At 47.6% G+C, this 18,502-nt stretch overlaps 1 protein-coding gene across 5 annotated transcripts in view; it reads left to right on the top strand.

Moving 5' to 3' along the window:
• The first annotated feature begins 567 nt into the window (after positions 1 to 567).
• LOC122397664 (SH3 and multiple ankyrin repeat domains protein 1) overlaps positions 568 to 18,502 on the top strand; it is a 167,668-nt gene continuing 149,733 nt past the window's right edge. For all 5 annotated transcript variants that reach the window (XM_043396966.1, XM_043396963.1, XM_043396965.1 and 2 more), the window contains exon 1: positions 568 to 859. The gene's annotated coding sequence lies outside the window, so the exon portion shown is untranslated. The remainder of the gene's footprint in view (positions 860 to 18,502) is intronic.

The raw sequence follows: 18,502 nt of genomic DNA, 5'->3' as shown, positions 1-18,502 counted from the left end.
ACGCGTTAGAAATACGCAGAACTTTATTCGAACGAACAATTTTCGCGGTTCCTAACCTGTAATTTACCATAGACCACCATGTCGTTGTCGCGGGACCCCAAAGCTTGATCGAACATTGAAATAAGTACTCATAGACAACCTGTATATTTGATGAAAGGCAATTTATTATAAATACATCGATAGAAGCAAATATACTTACGCACTATTCGGTTTTCCAATTATTTCCCTGGATAACAATGTTGAGCGGCGTGGTCGCGAAATCTGTCCGGATCGGTAGTCGGCCGACATTCGATGCAAGAAAATCCAACTGTGATTTCAACGTTACATAACGGAACTCACCGGTTCTCGTTCCGTAAGGGTCCAGTTTTATTCGTTGGTCATCTTGTTCGGTGAAACGATCAAAATCGCACAAATTTGGTCGCAGAACGTTCAATTTGTTCACCGTGGGGGACGATGCACAAGCCCGAACGTAGCGAAATTTCGTGTCCGCGAGTTTCGGTCGGCTTCCACGGGAGGCGCTGCGATCGCTACTTTCGAGAGTCCGGGTAGTCGCGAGCGCGAGTTCAGGCCGTCAAGACGTGGTTGTCGTCGTTGCTCGTTCGTGGTATACCACACGTCAAACACGCGCCTCGGCGCGAAAACGAGAGGGGTGTCGATCGTTGTAGCTCGTGCCGATAAGTGTTTTCTTCCACGGGAGTGCAAGTGCGACCATAACCAACCGACGTAATCACAGTGTCATCGAACTTGATCGATCGTGAGGAGACACTCGGAGCCGGAGCGAGGCAAAAAGAAGGTTAAAGCTGCACGTTTCTACGATCCCGGGACGAATTTACATCAAACGTCATTTACGCCGTAGGTGGTGAGTACTTTCTATCGTCTTTTGCGTATAACTCGCGCCGTGTAATCGTCAACCTCGTAAACAAGGAAGCGTCGTTGGCATCGGATTCGCGAGAACCGCGGTGTTTCTTTTTCAAATAATGCATCGACTGGAGTCGATAACGTAGAAGTTTCATAGTGTTTTGAAGCGTTCGTCGCTTAGACGACAGGCTTCGTTAGCTATGTCTGTTTTGCTCCGGGACATAATTTTTTTATCGACATACCTGGCGTGACTTTTTTTTTACCGGTGTATCGTAAATGCCTCGCTTTACACGGTGCGAAGTTGGCGTAGCTAAGTGGTCGTTGTATCGATACGCCGAATGTACGCGAGTATAAATTTCTAGGTTAAACAAACTTTCCTTTCTTGTTCGTATCGTGTTTAACTCGTTCTCGTTGTCGAAATGAAAGAAGCAACGATGCAAGAATATTACAAAGCAAATGAGAATCACGTAATTAACAAACCGGTGTTGTAGACAGTCGCGATTCACTTTCGATTGTCAAAGATGGTTGACCGTAGTTAAGTGGCGCGATAGTAACATTACAAAAATAAATTTAAACGTTTAATTATTTCGTGAAAGTGTAGTTTAGGGACGAACGAAAGTAAAATTAATTATTAGCAGATATTTCCATCGAGGGAGCAATCGTTTAAGAACGATACCGTAACGCGTTTGAAATATAGATATGCGTTTAACTGTTAATCGATCAATTTGTTGCATCATAGTTTCGTGTGCACAATTGTTAGTTTCGAAATGATCGTTTGTAACGGAATAACACGTATTAATAACCGTGGTATAAAAACGACGTTCGAAGTAATATTAAATACATGGGCCTGTTCGAAGTATTGCATCAAATAACTATGAAATTCTACGTGTTCGAAGAAGTTTGCCTTCGAAGTTCGTCTCGGGCAATAGCCTGGGTCGAAATTGTTTTCTCGGCCCGTGTGGACAACCGCGATTCCGCGAATACTGTTTTTCGGCCAAGGGTATACGACGTTCGTAAACAAATACTTTTTGCTGCGTTCGTGACGGATCGCGCGAGTGTTTAGCTCGGTCGAAGCATACTTTTCTCCAAGTTACACGGTGACGCAAAATACGCAGGTAACGTTAGCACGTTTCCCTTTGTTCGACCATACCGGTGGAAATATTCCAACGTGAATTTAGATTTGTTCGAAAGATTTTTTAGTTTCACGGTATAAGAAAATTCCGTTGTCGTTTGTCGTTTTTTATCGTGGTTGGGCTCGCGTTCGCATTTTTCGCCGTAAGTTGGCACGTGTGTAACGTTTTCCCCGGACGTGTCGGACAACAGGTTTTCGCGCACGTAAGTGTTTACCTTGCTTACGTAACGAGTCGAAGGCTGATCGGTGTGCGCTCCAACCGGGAGACACGTTCGTCTTTTTCCTCCGCCCTTCTGAAAAACGACGCCTTCTACGTTTTTCGAACTCGAGCTTCCTGCAGATTCGCATCAAGAAATTAATAAATAATATCTGTAGAACAGTGGTGGGCAAACGAGTGCTCGCGGGAGCCCCATCCACCGTTGAATCGATATTTTCTATATCCGTCTAGTTTAAATATCATAATGAACACTTGGATTTCATTTTGACCGCCATCGAACTGTACGTTTCTGTGTGTATTTTTTGGCGCGGAAATAAATAATCGCCGCGACTCACGCTCGTAGGATATTATTGGCTAAATGGGTCAAGTCGATATTTCGGCAATCATTTTATCGAAAACTTGTATACACGGGGAAAGTTTCGAAATTCAACTCGCAGCAACTTTTTTAATTTACGTTTCATGCGTTGAAAATAGTTGACAGTGTTTGCTGAACATCATCACAATACCGCAGAACGAAGGTTTTCAAGCCCTTGATTTTATTAATAACGCGTTAAGAATGCTCCGTTGCGTTGTTCATTAGTCTGGTTTCTTTATTTCAGGTAGCTTGGCTCTCTCATTGTGTCGGAGCAACGCAAATTCCTTCGCCTTATTGCTTTCCATGAGAGTTGCCCTATTTCAACGATACGGCATAATTGCGAATTCGTACCGTCACGTTTATACTTAACGACTCCTGAGAAACGGAGAGTGATGTCTTATTTGTACACCAAGCGTTACACGATTGCATGGCAATCATAGATATCATCGAATTACATATTCAAACTTTGTGGTTTTACTAGACGTCGAAACCAACACTCATTGTATCCGGAGTGATTGTATTCTAACTGCACTATCGATCCCTTTTGCAGATCGAGGCATCCAGCTACTGGCTATTTCAGTGTCAACTATGTTTGCTCTCGACGATCCAGCTGCTCGAAATTCAGGGCAACCCGGAGCATAATCTAATACCGTTTCGTTTTAGTCTTTCATTCTAATATCAACACCTTCCTTCCTTCCTTCATACAAAGTGTAGCCAATGATCGCTTTGTTCCACCCACAAACCCGTAGCGTCGCGGTATCGAATAGTAAAAAAGTAAAATTGACCACAGTAGGCGTTAGTGTTGTCACACTTTCGATTTCTACGCGCTCGCAACAAGTTGCAGCGCAGAGCGTGCAACGGTGTTCGAAACAATTAGAGGGGCAGGTTTCTGGGCAGCGGGGGTAAAAAAAAAGAAGACGGCGCGTTAAACGCGTCGGATTTATCGCGTCGACGAAACGCGAATCGCGTTGGTCGAGTCTCCGGCATCTCGGGGATTCGTTTTACACCTACGGTGTATGGAGCTCGGTTCGTGAAACGTTCCGCGGAAGTTCGTCGACTCTGGTCTCGGTAAATTCGAGTCATGCGCGCGCGCTGTCGTGTCGTGTCTATTTAGAATTTCAGCGAGATCCACGCGGTTGAATTCCGGCACGAGCGGTCGTATTTCACGGGGGAAAGGGACGTGTACGGGCATCGAGAGGGTTTCCGCGGCGCGATCTCGTTAGTATCTCGATGAAATACACACAGGTGCAAAGGCCCAAGGTACGCGTGTTTTCGCCTTCATCGGACCAGATAAGAAAGGTCTACCACGGGCTGTTTATGTTTCCACGACGGAGGTCGCGTTCAACCGAGTAGACGGGCAACTCTCCGCGAGCCGAAGATGACGAAACGAGCTGCCTGCACCCAGGGCAACGGACCTCGCGTTCCATCGCGCGCCGATCTTTTACCGCCACCGTTCACGGCGAGTCACGGAGCCGGTCGAAAAATCGCCGACGTGGCACGGTTTTAACCCTAAGCAGGTTGCAGCAGACATGCCCTCGCCGGCAACTTGTGTCCCCACCGCTTCCTGGTTCTGTCGGCACGGAGTCACGTTATCTCCGAGTCGCGATGAATGATAGCTCGGGTTGGTAATGGATCGTCCTATAAGAGTGCCTCGCTAGCTATCAATCATTTCCTATTATAACGATTAAACGTCTTTATTACATGCAACCAGAGATACAGGCAAATGCGCGAGCATATAGATTTCAACCTCATTATTCTCTATCTGTTTCGCTGGAATCTCCGATGCAAACAACAGTCAACGGATCGATCGATCAGTGAGGGTTTGACCGCGATAATTCGTTCGTCGTCAAAGATACTAATTACCTCGATACCCGTTCGTACAAAGGTGTTACGGTATACATATTTTTCTCACCGTCGATCCTCGATGGTTGCAAATGCCATTCGAGGGGGAGGGGATTCCGTCGCGATGGCTAATGGGGATTGATGCAACCCAAGAGGCGGCGCTGCGTTTCTATTATCGAGTCCCGGCGAACGTTAGTTTCGCGATTTTTCCAACGTTTTCCCGGCTAGTTGATGGACCGAGCGTGAGCTCGCGGATCTTTGGATCGCGACACGCGCGATGACACGACAGAAATTGTTTAATCCCGCGAGACAAGCGTAGCGATGTCGTTGCTGATTCCTGCCTCGACGCGTTTATCGCGGCTAATAAACGAGGACCGCGACTGCGAAGGTAGCGAAATATATTACCGTCGCGGGCACGTAAGCTCGCCGATTCAATTGGCTTCCGTTGCCGTCTCGCGAGTTGAGCTTAACGAGCCAGCCTTTCTAAGCGTTTCGCACGCGCTAGACGTGTTCGTGTTCGTGTTCGTGTTCGTGTTCGTGTTCGCGACTCGAAATTCCCAGCCAACATCTTCGAACAGGCCGAACAACGTCAAACCGGACCGAATCAAAATATTTTAACGCCGGATTTACGGGCATTCTTTGCACACCTATTTCCATTGAAACCCGCCATACCGACGGGTGCGTTAACCTCTCGTCTTGCGATTTACTCTCGAGCAAACTTGCTCAAACCATTTAACACGTCGGCTGGCACTGGTCTCGTTTAGAACATTCGTGATTCCGATAATTAAATCTCGAAACGAGCGAGCGAACGTACGCTAGATCTGTCGACGTTTCATCGATAGTCGTAGTTTATCTCCTTGGGTGATTGAGTGTGGCAAATCAGCCACGCGGTTTGGTGCAAGACTCCTTCGAAATGCGAATAGACACGTTAGAAACCTACACGTTCTGTGTAACGGTTGCGGTAATTCCATTATAAATCTTCTTTTCATCGAATCGATCAATTTCATTTGGATGTTTACTTAAATCGACTTTAGATGCTGCAGTATTACCATTGTAAAATATGTAAACCTTTAATGTTTCCAAAGCCTAATATCTCTTACTGTCCAGATGGATTTGCGCAACAGAATGTGGGTTTAGAAGGCTAATAGGAAAGCGAGATTTCTGGTGGTAATCCGACGTGATGCAACCGGTCGACAGCATCCCAGAAAATTGACGACGATGAGTCGCGAGATCGAAAATTCATACAAGATTTCACGCTGGCTAATCGTCGCGTTCGGGACCGCAAAAAAGGCTCCTTTAAGGACGGTTCGCGCAATCGTCGGAATTACTTTTTCTCCGTTCAAGGATACCACACCCGCTTCTCCCCTGTGCTCGCAATTGTCGCGTGCTCGTCGCAAATAGAACAATGGGACGCAATTTAGATAAACGTCTCGTCTCGTTGCCCGGTATCTGTCGCGCGCGATCGTTTCCATTTCCGCGCCTCGTACACGTAAGCTTTTCCGGAAGCTTTCAGGCGAAGCAACAATTTCCCCACTTGGTGCACGCGTCTGCAATCCACGATCCTCGACGTCCAAATCATCCTGCTTTCCTCTCGAAAGAGCGTAACGCAATAATTCGCGAACCACCGTTTGGAATTGGACGATACCGCGAATAGCTCGTTGTCGATTTTTTTCTCGCTTCACGAGTTACCAGCCACTGTTTCCAAGTATTCTTGGCGCCGATACCATAAATGCGTCAGCTGAAATCACGTTATCGCGAACGAAGAACGATTGCCTGTCATGTTTAGCTGTAAGTTTAACAACAGCTAAACTTTAATCCTATTTCCACTTGACTCGGTTACAAAACTCGTACGTTTTTCTTCATCTTCGTGCATTCGATCCAAAATGATGCTGAAACTTTTACTTTATCCGGTCGAATGCAGAAACGAAAGTAAAAAGATATTACTTTTCTTAGTTTTCTTCAACGGTCCAGCTACCGACTTAATCGCCTTTCGGTAGCGAGGAAACTCTCATTTTCAGTATCGTAAGACAGATCGAGATTAATCTGGCGTTATTTTCCAAGACCGTATCTACCAGTACGTGTAATAATAGCCCGGTAGACGTAATTTATACGGACTTTAGCAGAGGTTTCGATACGGTTGACCACGATATTCTGCTCTCCGAATTGCCTCCTCTAGTTATTCGCGATGACATACTGCGGTGGATAGGTAGCTACGTACCAGGTCGTTCACAGGTAATTAACTACTACTCAAAACCGGTTGTGTGTTATTTTATTTGAAGAACCACAGGGCACCCACCTTGGTCCGTTATTATTTTTCCTATTCATAAACAACATCCACGGAGTGTTTCGTCGATATCGCATACCTACTCTTCGCGGATGATTCGAACATTTTCAAATCAATATCATTCTGCCCCGCTGCGCTTGACCCGCAGCCTTGACTTTCTGCATTTGGACGAACGATGCCACGATGGAACGAACACGAACGTCATAGGATATCAAATTATTATTATTATTGAAAATACATAGCGCAAATGTACATAATAAGTAATACGAATGGCTGCGATTAGACAATACGAGCAAGTCTGCATCAATTTCCTTAACGAGTTTCCAAGGCACGATGGCCACTATTAACCAACCTGCCCGTGGAATCTATAGTTCAAAGTAATTATTTTCGCCAAAGATTTCCGGTGTGTGGACTTATCGGACGCGTACGTGTGAAATCTTGTTTCCATACTCGATAAATAATGAGATCCTATTCTACGTCGATACTATTTACGGCTTTGGCGTTACGCTCGACTCGTTCCTCAACTTTTCCCAATCGTTATAGCCGTGCAATCAACTAATCGACTTTAGTTTTCTCGGTTAGGCTCGGTAGAAACTTCTTCGAGAGACCTATATTTAATTTTCGTTTTATTAATTTACTCGTTCGATAAATGTCTCCGATAAAACTTCTGCCGGGCCCCTCAAAGATCCGCCTGATCCGGCTTTATTTCGATCGTAAACGTCGACCGGGGAGTCGGGCAGAAGTTTGCCCCAAAAAAAGTCGCAGTTTTCGCCGGTCGAGGGTGGAAGTTCAGCGCCGTGGAACGGCGTTAACTTTTACAACGAGTAAATAATTGAAGTGAATTTTTGTTATTACCCCCGACTACTCTTATCGCTATCGTTAAGAGTCTGCAACTCCGCCGATAAGCGGTAAAGAGGCGTGCGTTGTATGTCATAATCCAGATGCACGGCAAGATAAAGCGACGACACGGTGCCGGTATTTGTACGAACGAACGACACGCCGCTATGTGTACGTTAGGATGATTTATCGCGCCGTGCCTCAAGGATGCTTCGAGCTAGCTGCGTTATCTCCGACAATTATGCCCATTGATAACGCGTGTAGGCCAACGCGATAGCGGCGCAGTTACTCCTGTTCCTCCGATTTTTCGGACGGGATCACAATGCAAAAGCAATCGGAGTACGTACAATTCAAGTAGCAAGCTTTACATCCACAAAATGGGATCCCCTTAGTTTAGGTTACCGATTCGAGGTGGTAGTTGAAGAGTTTGTTAATTAATTGTCGTCCAATGTCTTCGGATAGAATGCAGCTCGATTCTGTTTGCATTTTTCGAATCGTTTTTCGAGGCTCCTCTCGATGTTTTCCATTGGCTTTCAAAGGGAGGGGGGGACAAAAAGAGTTGTTTGACGGGCCGCGTTCGGCACGGTGCAACGTGCCGCCCTTCTTCGAGGGGTGTTTCTCTCCGTTCGTTTGCATACATCTTTTACTCGTCGTCCTGCGAAATTGCTCGTAAACAATAACGCGACGCGCGACAAAGGATCATCGTGAATGGCGTCGAGCGAGGCTCGACGAACCCCCGTCGTCTTTAAAATTAATCGACTTCGTTCCTGCGACGCAGCCACGTTCCCGTTGCGAGAATCGTGGCTGCGTGTTTTGCCAGGAGACGATGGAGAATGCAAGCGTTCGACTCGACGCAAACGTTCCTAGATGGGAATACGTTACGAAAGTAATGTTCATTGCGGGAAGTCCTTTGGTGCACGGCACAATAATAATAGTACGTCTTTGTTGCACCAAACTTGTCTACAATACGAAGATGAATATATGTTACAGTATACATATATTTTACAAACGATTTCAAAGACGTCCCCCACCGAAAAGAAAAGAACGGTTTCCGAGCCTGTAATTTACGAGTAAAAAGATTTCCCTATTGCTTGAATTCGTTCAAAAACGCTCGTAAAATGCTGTAATAATTTCGTATTTAGTATATTTTCTGACGTTCGCTCGCTTCGACTCTTCGTAAATTGGCACATTTATTTGCAAGAATATTACATTTTCCAGTTATTCCTTTTTTTTCTTTCTTAATACGATGACTGCCGTGTCACCAGGATGCGCGTGACACGTAAAATCCACAGGAGGCCGCGTCACCCGAATACGAATGACGCTCATATTTTACCGTGTCACGAATGACATCAGTCGGTATTTTTATCGGAATATCAGGGTACTAATAAAACGATAATATTTATGAATACGATAAATACGATTTACCGAAAATATTTTAACACCCAGCTGTCGCGTCACATATTTTTCGCCGAGCGTTTTACTAACTCAATTAACCAATGAATTTAACGAATATTTGGAAGAGTATCGAATGAACGTCACACAGTATCACACGAATAATTTACCAAACTTGCGGAGAACAGAATTATTCGGTGCAATGGACATTGCTGAATAATTGGACTTGCCAGCGACCTTTCTAGGGTCAATCTAGCGGAATTTACCACGAGAAAAATTAAACCCTATCGCTGTCCAATATTTCTACCAGCTAGCGCGCGATCCAAATTGACGACGCATGTTCTAGGCGCGGCCAAATTAGCTTTAGGCTCGCGTAATCTTAATCTCGTCCGTGCAAAGAGTTATCAGTGCCCTTGGAGTCGAGCAAATTTTAATCGCGAGCTAGAACTCTGAATCATCCGTGAAACAACGTTCGAAAATCGCGTAAGATTTTAATTTATTATTGAAACGCCAGCGGAAGCTGGTTCCCCGATGGATTAAAAGAGCTTCGTTCCCTATTCTCGATGAAAATTTGGCCAATCCTGTGTAGAATCCCGAAGAGGAGTTTTGGAGCGAGCGATCCGCCCGTCTCGGCTCGGCGCGTCGCAGCGTCGTGGCTCCCATCGACGCGGTCCTCCAGCTCCCTTCTCTCCCCGAGCACCCGTCCTCGGCCCAAAATCAATATAGGCGCCGCCACTGACGTCGTTCCACCCAGGATTTTCCACCCTCCGCGTGCCACCATCTTTCGCTTCCTTCGCTCGCCGGAACTTCTGTCGCGTTTCTCTGAACTTTACATCCACTCGTCCGAACCCTCCCTTGGCACCTGGCCCTTTGTGCTCGCAGTTCCTCGAGAGTTAATTCACAGAGACTACGCTGGAAACGAGGATCGCATAATGCGTCTGATGGGGCGCGCGATCCTTTAACTCTCGACCTTTTGGGCCGGTTTGCTCCGTTTGTTTCGACCGATCGACGAGGCGCCAACTTTCCACGCGACTCCTCGTCGCGTCGCTTTTGCCCCATAGTTCATCCCTTTGGCGCGATCGCTTCAGACTTCCGATCGGAACGCTCTTCAGCGGTGCATTTATTCGTGAAAAACGTTGTTTGTTTTAGCACAATGTTCCCAACCGAAAGAACTCGGGACGATAATCGTGCTGAACTTGAACAGAAGTAAACAGATCGAGTCGCGAGTCGAGCATGTTCGTTCGAAAGGCGGTCGAGTTAGTTTTTTCGTTGGATGTCCAGCGATGTACCTAACGGTTTGGTCGGCGACTCCGGTATTCGATCGGTCGCTTTAATTCGACACCGAGGCTGGGAATCGACGTCGAAGTTAATGAACTTTCGCCGAGAGAGAGGGACGGTGTCGCGGAGCAGGGACGCGGATAAGCTAATATTGTCGTCTCGATCGATTGGCTTTTGGTATCACTCGGACAAACACGCGGCTTAAATCGATCCCTCGAAGCCCCGCTTGTACGCGAAAGAGTCTCGAAAGTCGATAGCGGTGAACCCCGGCGGAAGCCTATTGCATTCAATAGACGATCCTCGAGCGAGCCGCGCAGATGCTATCTCTTCCTCGCGATGTTCGTCCAGTGAAAGCATCTTGTCGCGTCCCATTCGACGCATAATTGCCATTGTTGCTTCTTGCCGTACGTACATTTATCGTCCCGAGACGCTGCCGCGTGTCCCCGGGATCCTTATTTTTCCTTTTTCGACCCGCGACGTATAATATTCTGACTCGTAAACGACTCGAGACGGGCCGAGGTTTATTGCCTCTGTCGCGCCTCCATCCGTCGAGAGTTTCCTTTCGTCGTCCCGGCGTTCCGATCTCGATTCGATAGCGAGAGTCAAGGTTCCCGTCTTATATTACATCCAACGCGAGCTTTATGCCCGATTACTTTTTGATTACGAGACCGGAATCCTCGGTTCTCGAGAGCTTTCGCTCGTTTTCGCTTTCGAAGCCATTCCGCTGCCGCGCCAACGTCGCTCCACGCGCCATAAACAAAGACCAAACTCCCCCGTTCCACGAAGCCCATCTTTATTCCGGGCAGCCTGGATATCTCGAATAGCCGTTTCATTTGATTTGTTCAACGGTTACAGTTTTATTCTTCGCGAATTATCAACGTTTAAGGAAGCATAGAGACGAACCACGTAGAAATAGACTATACAGGGTGTTCGGCCACCCCCTGGGAAAAATTTTAATGCGAGATTCTGAAGGCCAAAGTAAGACGAAAATCAAGAATACTAATTTGTTGATCGAGACATTTCCGGCCACACAGTATATTTTCGGTAAAGAATTTTTTTCTCGAAAGTACGTAGGATTTCGGGGGTATGTCTATTCACCAGAAATGATTGTAATTGACCCCTGTGACCAAAAATAATTTTTTTAGAACGATTTGAAATTTTTCAATTTCGCCGAATTTCAGGGGAATCATCATTCATCGTCAGACATTGTATTTTCGGTACAGAATTTTTTCTTCGTAAGTGCGTAGAATTTCCGGGGTATGTCTATACACAAAAAATGATTGTAATTTACCCCCGCGACCGAAAATAATTTTTTCAGAATGATTTGAAATTTTTTAATAACTTTTTAACGAAGCCTCAAGAAATTGATATTCTTGATGTTAAACTATTTCTCAGGGGTGGCCGAACACCCTGTATAACTGGCTAATGTGGAAGTACGTAGTCCATGCGTTGGCTTGCGTTGTTCTATGTTTGATTTTATCTTCGTGTTTGTTCCCTCCTGGTCGCTAAGCGTGCACGTTATCGTAACGAATCGCAGATTTCTAATCGTTGCACCGATGATCGACGACGTTCCTTCCGTATGGCAAGGGGGGACGCAGTTGGCCAAATTGCATTCTCCTCTCCCGTCGCGGCGGCAGGACGCACGGCGTCTCCGTGGGGTCGTTGGACGATTTCGGAGGATAATTTATGACGCCCCAGCGGTTCGGTAGCGCGGGGGGCCTGCATAAACAACCTTGGTCCTCCCTCTTTCTTCTCTCCCCCTTTCGTTTCCATCGTTTCCCTTTCCGCGCGCTCGTTGGTCACCCCCTATCCTACGGGAGTATCGACGAGAAGGGAGAAAGGGGGATCAATACCGGAGAAATAGCGCGCTTTCGTTCGCTTTTCCTTCTTTTCTCGCGACGAAAACAATCCTCCGACCCCTCGGACGCTTCCCGACAGTTTCTTTCCCTCACTTCGATCTCTTCTGCTCGCGAAACTTTGCCCGCCCCCCGGGGCCAAAAGTCGAGCACGAGTTACGGCTAGCACGTAGGAACCGATGTCCCAACTTTTTAAATTTGTGGCACACCGATCGAATGGCAACGGTTCTGCGGCGGACGTTCCACCCCCGGCCCTATCAAAACTATACTTCGATCTGGGAAGTTGCTGGAAATCTTTGATATCTGCGACGTTCTTCGACGCTTGCGGTAACACTCCATTCAAACATCGATATCCGGATGTTACCGCAAACAGAAGGTTATTATCATTGTTGTCGGCGTGGAATTTGCGAAACGCAAAGCTTTCCTCGCGGATTCTCCGTATTTTTACGCCCTCGATGCTCGAGCTCTTTGACACCGTGAGACCCCAGCGTTTTTTCTTCCACCCTATATACCATGAAACCCCTCTTCACGGGTGCTCGATGATGCGTGCGATGCACACGAGCAGTCCGACGGAGCTTTACGTTCGACTTTTTCCACGAGGCCGTTTCGACCGCCCCCGAGCAACGATGAAACCATTCCTATGGCGAACGATACAGTTTTCGATCGAGGGGGTGGGAAACCTGACGCCTGGCCGCCGAAAATATTATGTCCCCCTTTCGGGGAGAAGTATCGGGGGAAATAGAGTAGGCGAAGAGGATCGACCTTAATCCGATATACCGTTTGTCGAGCGCGCTGGGACAAGGACGACGTTCGCGATAACCGTTTCAGCCGATTATGGACGAAGCCTGCTTGAAATTTCTTTTTTTTTTTAAGCAATAATTATGCAACTAGTTCCCCGAGGAAAGTCCGATTTACTCGATCGTTGGTTACGCGACTCGTTATTTTCATAGGAAAAAGATATGAAATCAGGATTAATTAGCACTGGCGATAAGCAGATGACGTGTTTGGGGATTGTTACGTAAAATAATTTTAATTAAAAAACACAGGTGGATTGAATTTCCACGAGGTGAAACGAGGAAATCGGCGATAACCGGTCGCATACCGGAAGAGTATGCGGCGACAACGCGCGAACGAAGTTTGTACACGTTTAGTTTCAAGTATCAACTTCGTATTAAATTCATTTGTTCGAAGACACGCGAAAGGTTGGAACAGTTTATCTTGGAGTGTCCGCGGTTTCAAGGGCAGAAGTATCTCGTTAAAAATCGCTCGTGACAAAGACGGACGATGATTCTGTTTCTGTCGCGGAAGCGTACCTAAATGGCGGGCAATTTCTTTGTTCGCCGGCACGATGGCGCGTTAAACGCCGAGAGCATCGTTGGTTAAGGCACGATAAGAGGCCGCTCTAATCGTTGCTTAAGTTAATTACCGAAGAGATCGCGATGGTCTCCGGGGACCGGAGTCATCGTTGCTACAAGCATCCCGAGCTGTTTCCGCTTCCCTTCTTTGCTTTTCGTCCTGCACGTCGCCATCGATGGACATTCGATCGGACAACCGCCTCGTCGGACATCGTCGTTCCAGCCAATCGTTCCCGAACGCGATCCTTCGAAATACGACGCGACGAATCGGTCTCCGTTTTCCGATAATTGCATTTCCCATGGTCCTTGTAACTTTGGCCGCAAATTAACCCTTTAGCCGTGTTTCCGGTCCCGGGTGAGTCGCGTTTCGTTATTACGTCTTGTCTGAGATCCGAGGTAGAAATCTGTGATCGACGACCACTGCGTTTCCTTGTACAATAACTAAATATCTGGTAATGTTGTATAAATGGATGAGTTGAGATGAAAATGCAGAGTGTTTTCGAACAATGTCAAGAGGTAGTTGTTGGTTGGAGTATAGGAAGCTAGTCGTTACGCATGAACAGCGTCTGTCGATGCAAGCTCTCGATAGTTGTCGAAACGAATCCGCGGAGCGATATTTCAGCGTCGATCCAGGCTTTAGCCGGCACGTTGCACGCGTCTGTATGCGTCCTTAAGCGCCAGGACGAAGAAAACAGCTCTTGAAAATCGTTTTGCATCGTGCTCGTCTATCGAGCGCGAGCCTGTTTGACGGCGCCACGGTCCCGAGACACCCGGTGCACGGTGCGTGGTATTTTATAAATCCCCGGTACTCGCGTAACAAGTTGTCCGTAAGCCTATAATGAAAACGTAAGACCGATACGGAAGCGCGGTACCGAGAATTACGTCGATGCCGCGATGTCAATGCACCCGGGGCACGTTCGAGGCGTAGAAAAAGGCGAAGAAGCTTGGGCCCCGGTGAGTAATGCCGCGCGTCCACCGGTCCAAGTGCGTTCTTGCCGTTTCGGATGCGCCGCTCCCTGGTCCCCGGTGCATACGTCCCGGCTCCATCGGCCCAACCAGGACAAAAACCCCGCGCAGGACAATAACCCTGAATAAATCACTGCCCCCGATGGCCATTCGGCCCCTCTCGCCGCTGTTTATGCCGTCGTTGCCTAAACAAGATCAAAACGAGCGGCTTTCGTTCGCTTCTCGTCTTTCTCTCGGTGTCCCGGACGGCCGTCAGGAATTCGACGCCTCGGACCCCCTCGATCGCCCCCCGTTCCCCGACGAATTTCCAACCGACCCTAATCGCCACGGCGGGCAAATCGCTGCTCCGTACGACTATTATCCCTAAGGTTATTGCCTAAAAGAAACCCCCTTTACCCCCTCTGTCCATCTTGGACTTGGATTAATTTAAAATCTCTATTCTGCCATCTTTTGCAAAAGGACTCTGAAGCGTAAATTTAGCAGTCAGACGTATTTAGATCGCAAAAAATTAGAGAGCCCGTTTGTCAAAGTGGCGTTTCACCAGACAGCGAAACGTTCCCCCGTCGATGCGACGCAATAGATCGATCGACCCTTTGGGAAGGCTCCCACGCAAAAAGCTCACGATCAAGAGGGCAATCCGGTGGTTTCCAAGGAAACGCTCGTAATTATCTGGCGCTGCGTCTCGAAGCCGGGCACTCGATTTATTATAAGCGAATTTTTGCGAAAGAACTGTACCGCAGCGAGAGCGGGGAAGGGTTCCGCGAACGAGGCTGCTTTACAACCCATTATCCGTACCCTCGTCGGATATTTTCTATTTTCTCAATCGGATCGTGTAAAGTGGTAATTATTACGACCCGAGTTTCAACGCCGATGAAAGCGCACGATAGAATTACTGAATTTACACGATGGTCGAACACGCGATCGCTTTCCTTCGCGAGGAACGTTCCATTACCGTTTAACCCCTGCATGCTCACCGTATCATTTTCGATACACGCCAGTTTTACACGATTTATATTATTACGCGAATATTAACGGCCTGATTTCCTTTTATGGGACCGTTCTTTGGGATCATTTACAAATTGCGTAAAAGGAATATTCCCGGTTGTACGCTTACGTTTACGATTTCATTATATCCGCGACGAAACGGGCTCGCGTGCCTCGAAGAACAAAAGGGGTTGCTCGCAGAGGGGTTAAATGCAAATTCTGGGGCTCGTGTCCTGCCCCGTTTCCTGCTTCGTCGCCGAACTTGGTCCCTCCGCGAAGCTCCGGGGCTCGCGAGCAACCGGATCCGGCTGCAAACTGCGGTTTAGAGCGCGTTAAGTCGCAGTTAAATCTAAACTCCGGAGTCTGCGACATAAATCTTCGCTTCTGACGTAACGGCGTCCACGTGCGGTTCACCATGGGCGTACGCGGGAGCAACTTTTAGGTTGTTCGGAGCTTCCGTGATTTTCCCGTCGGACGTGCCTCCGCGACGGAGAAAGTATCGTCCTCGACAGCGAAACGCTTGTACTCTCGTTCGACCCTGCCTACCGTGTAACCTCCGTTAACATGCAACACTGACGCAATCTAATCCATTAAGGTCCCGCAATAGGTGTTAAACGCCCGTGCTTGAGCCTCTCGGGCCCCCTTACCGATAGAAACGTCATCCAGATCGCGCCTCTCCCATTATAGTCCTCTTCGTTGCTGAGAACTTGCTCGAAATTCTCAGGAACAAATTCTGGGACTGTCAAATATCGGTTGGATACGCGTAATTACATTTTTCATCGAATGTCGTTTGGATAAAGCTTTCGCTCGTCTCTGCTGGCCGTCGAAATATTTTTCAAACCAGTCGAATATACCTGCACTGTCCGTTGCAGTTTCGTACAGTCGTTTCAACGCGAAACCCATCGAATAACGTTTTGACACGCGGTCGATACGCGGGTGGGGCGATATCTGGAACTCCCTCGCGAAGTCTAAATACATCATTTCCCACGCGAACTCGTTCCTCTCTTTCACGCGATGGGAAGAAATCGCAAGCACGCACGAAACATTCCCGAATTATTAAACAACATTTGCATTTACGTACGAGATGAAAATCCGAATGGCTTGCGAGTTTATTAAGGTCGAATGTTAAGCAGCTTTTACTTAAGAACGAATTACTTGAACCCCTGGAAGCCAATAGAAGACAGGGTACTCTAATCCCTTGAATATGCGCTGTGGGTCATTTTCAAACGTACCTTCTTTCGTAAATAGACGAACGCTTTATCGAAAATGTTAGTTGTTCTCGTTGATTGAATTCGAATAGAATTTTTACTCCAAACGATTTCGAAGCCAATGTTGCAACAAGTGATTTGCAAATTGTACACCTTTGATATTTATGGATTCGAAAAATGGTAGTACGAAATGTGTAGCGATATGCTCACAGTGGGAATGAAAGGGTTAAGTATGGGTTGGTCGTTCGAATATCGACGGGCCGCATTCCTCGGCCCAGTTTTGCCCGCTTGTGCTTACGACCTCGTAAAGTATTAGAGCCAGGGTCTTACAAAGTCTCGGGAACGTTGCTAGGTTAATAAATAAAATCGACGCGTGTCCGGCGTGGTTCTTCTTCACGGTTTCAGACGCGACGCGTTTACGATTTCCCAGACAGCAAAAACCGTCGCATCGTTTTACGGGACGGATAATCCATTAACGCGAAGAAGCTCCGGGAACGGAACAAACGAGTAATCCGAGGAAAGTAAAGAGTCGAGTTTGCCGCCTAGGCGTCGAGGGAGCCTCGAGGATCGTCCAATGAGAGCAAAGAGGTACGCGGACGGTAGCATAGGTGGATCGAATTAAACAAACAATTACCTTGGACGGGAGCGACGCGCGGAACGCGGAAAACGGAAAGCTCGAAGGCGGCTTGTTCGATTAAAATCAGCGAACGCGGGACACTCGATGTCTCGATGTTATCGGGGCTCAGCCTTGGACGGAAAAATGCCAAGTGGAAAATTTCGATCGCTGACATTGGCTTAGTGGCGGCGGTCATCGGTGACCGGCGCCTCGAGTGCAACTTTCAAATTGCTTTAATTTTCTTAGAATTCGTGTGCTATTTCTGGACTCGATAATGGTATCCTTGGGATTCGAATACGTTTGCAACGTTTTGCCCATACGTGGGTCGCACAGTGCGCATCGGGAATTATATCTTCGACAGCAGTCGCGCACAAAAGCACAGCGATTATCTTCAATACAGATGTAACGCGAATTACCGATTCATCATCCCGTTGTACGTCCGTTATCCGTTATTCGTTATCCGTTATCCGATGGAACTTGATCGTCATGATCATCTTTATTGTACGGAAGAACGCCGAAGTCACAGCAATCGTTCATCGATTGTTGAGACGCTTCCAGCGCGGTTGCAAAACTTGCCTATTAATATAGTGATCATAAGTTCCTCGATAATAATTCCTATTTTACAACACTTGGTGAGTTCAAAGTGCCGGTCCATCAGTGACCACCGCGACAGTCAGCGAGCGAACTCGATTCTACGACGAACGGTTACGAAATTAGGAGGGCCACTGGTCGTCGGGCATGAATTTTTAAGTTTGAAAAGGAGCTGCGAGCGAAGCCTCGCAGTTTCAATGAAGCTCGAGCGCGTGCACGCGAGCGAGCGAGCGAGCGAACGAGCGAGCCGTGAAAGGCAAATGCGCTCGACGAACGACCACGAGAGGGAAAGGGGATCCAGGCATCTTTCTCCTTTCCACCGATCGGCCCGACGTTCTGCTAGAACGAACTAGTTCCGTTCTGGTACACAGAGTCCTACATACACACCGAGAGAGAGTCGCGTCGCGTCGCGCGCGTGAACGCGACTTAAAACCGGTCCCACCCACGCGACCGACCGAGGGTTGCGGCGCAAAGAGGCTGTGAGAGCTCGCCGGACGCGGACAGAAATGAAAATATTCTAATTACCAACGACATTGTTGCGACACGGTCCCGAAGGCTGAGCCGCGTCGGTGACGAAGCGATTTCTAGTCAAAGTCTGATCCCGTTCCCTCGAAAACCGTGTCGGACGCGCCGAGAACCAGCGCGAATAGCCTTCTTTCCGGTTGCTATTGCGATCAGCTCGCAAAAAGGCGCCGACCGTTTCGAAATCCACGCTACGTTTTACGTTGGAC

Source organism: Colletes gigas, unplaced genomic scaffold (assembly GCF_013123115.1).
Source record: "Colletes gigas isolate AHSC1104 unplaced genomic scaffold, ASM1312311v1 Colletes_gigas_Sc00010, whole genome shotgun sequence".
Classification (NCBI taxonomy): Eukaryota; Metazoa; Arthropoda; class Insecta; order Hymenoptera; family Colletidae; genus Colletes; species Colletes gigas.
This window is presented reverse-complemented; position numbering and strand designations above follow the sequence as displayed.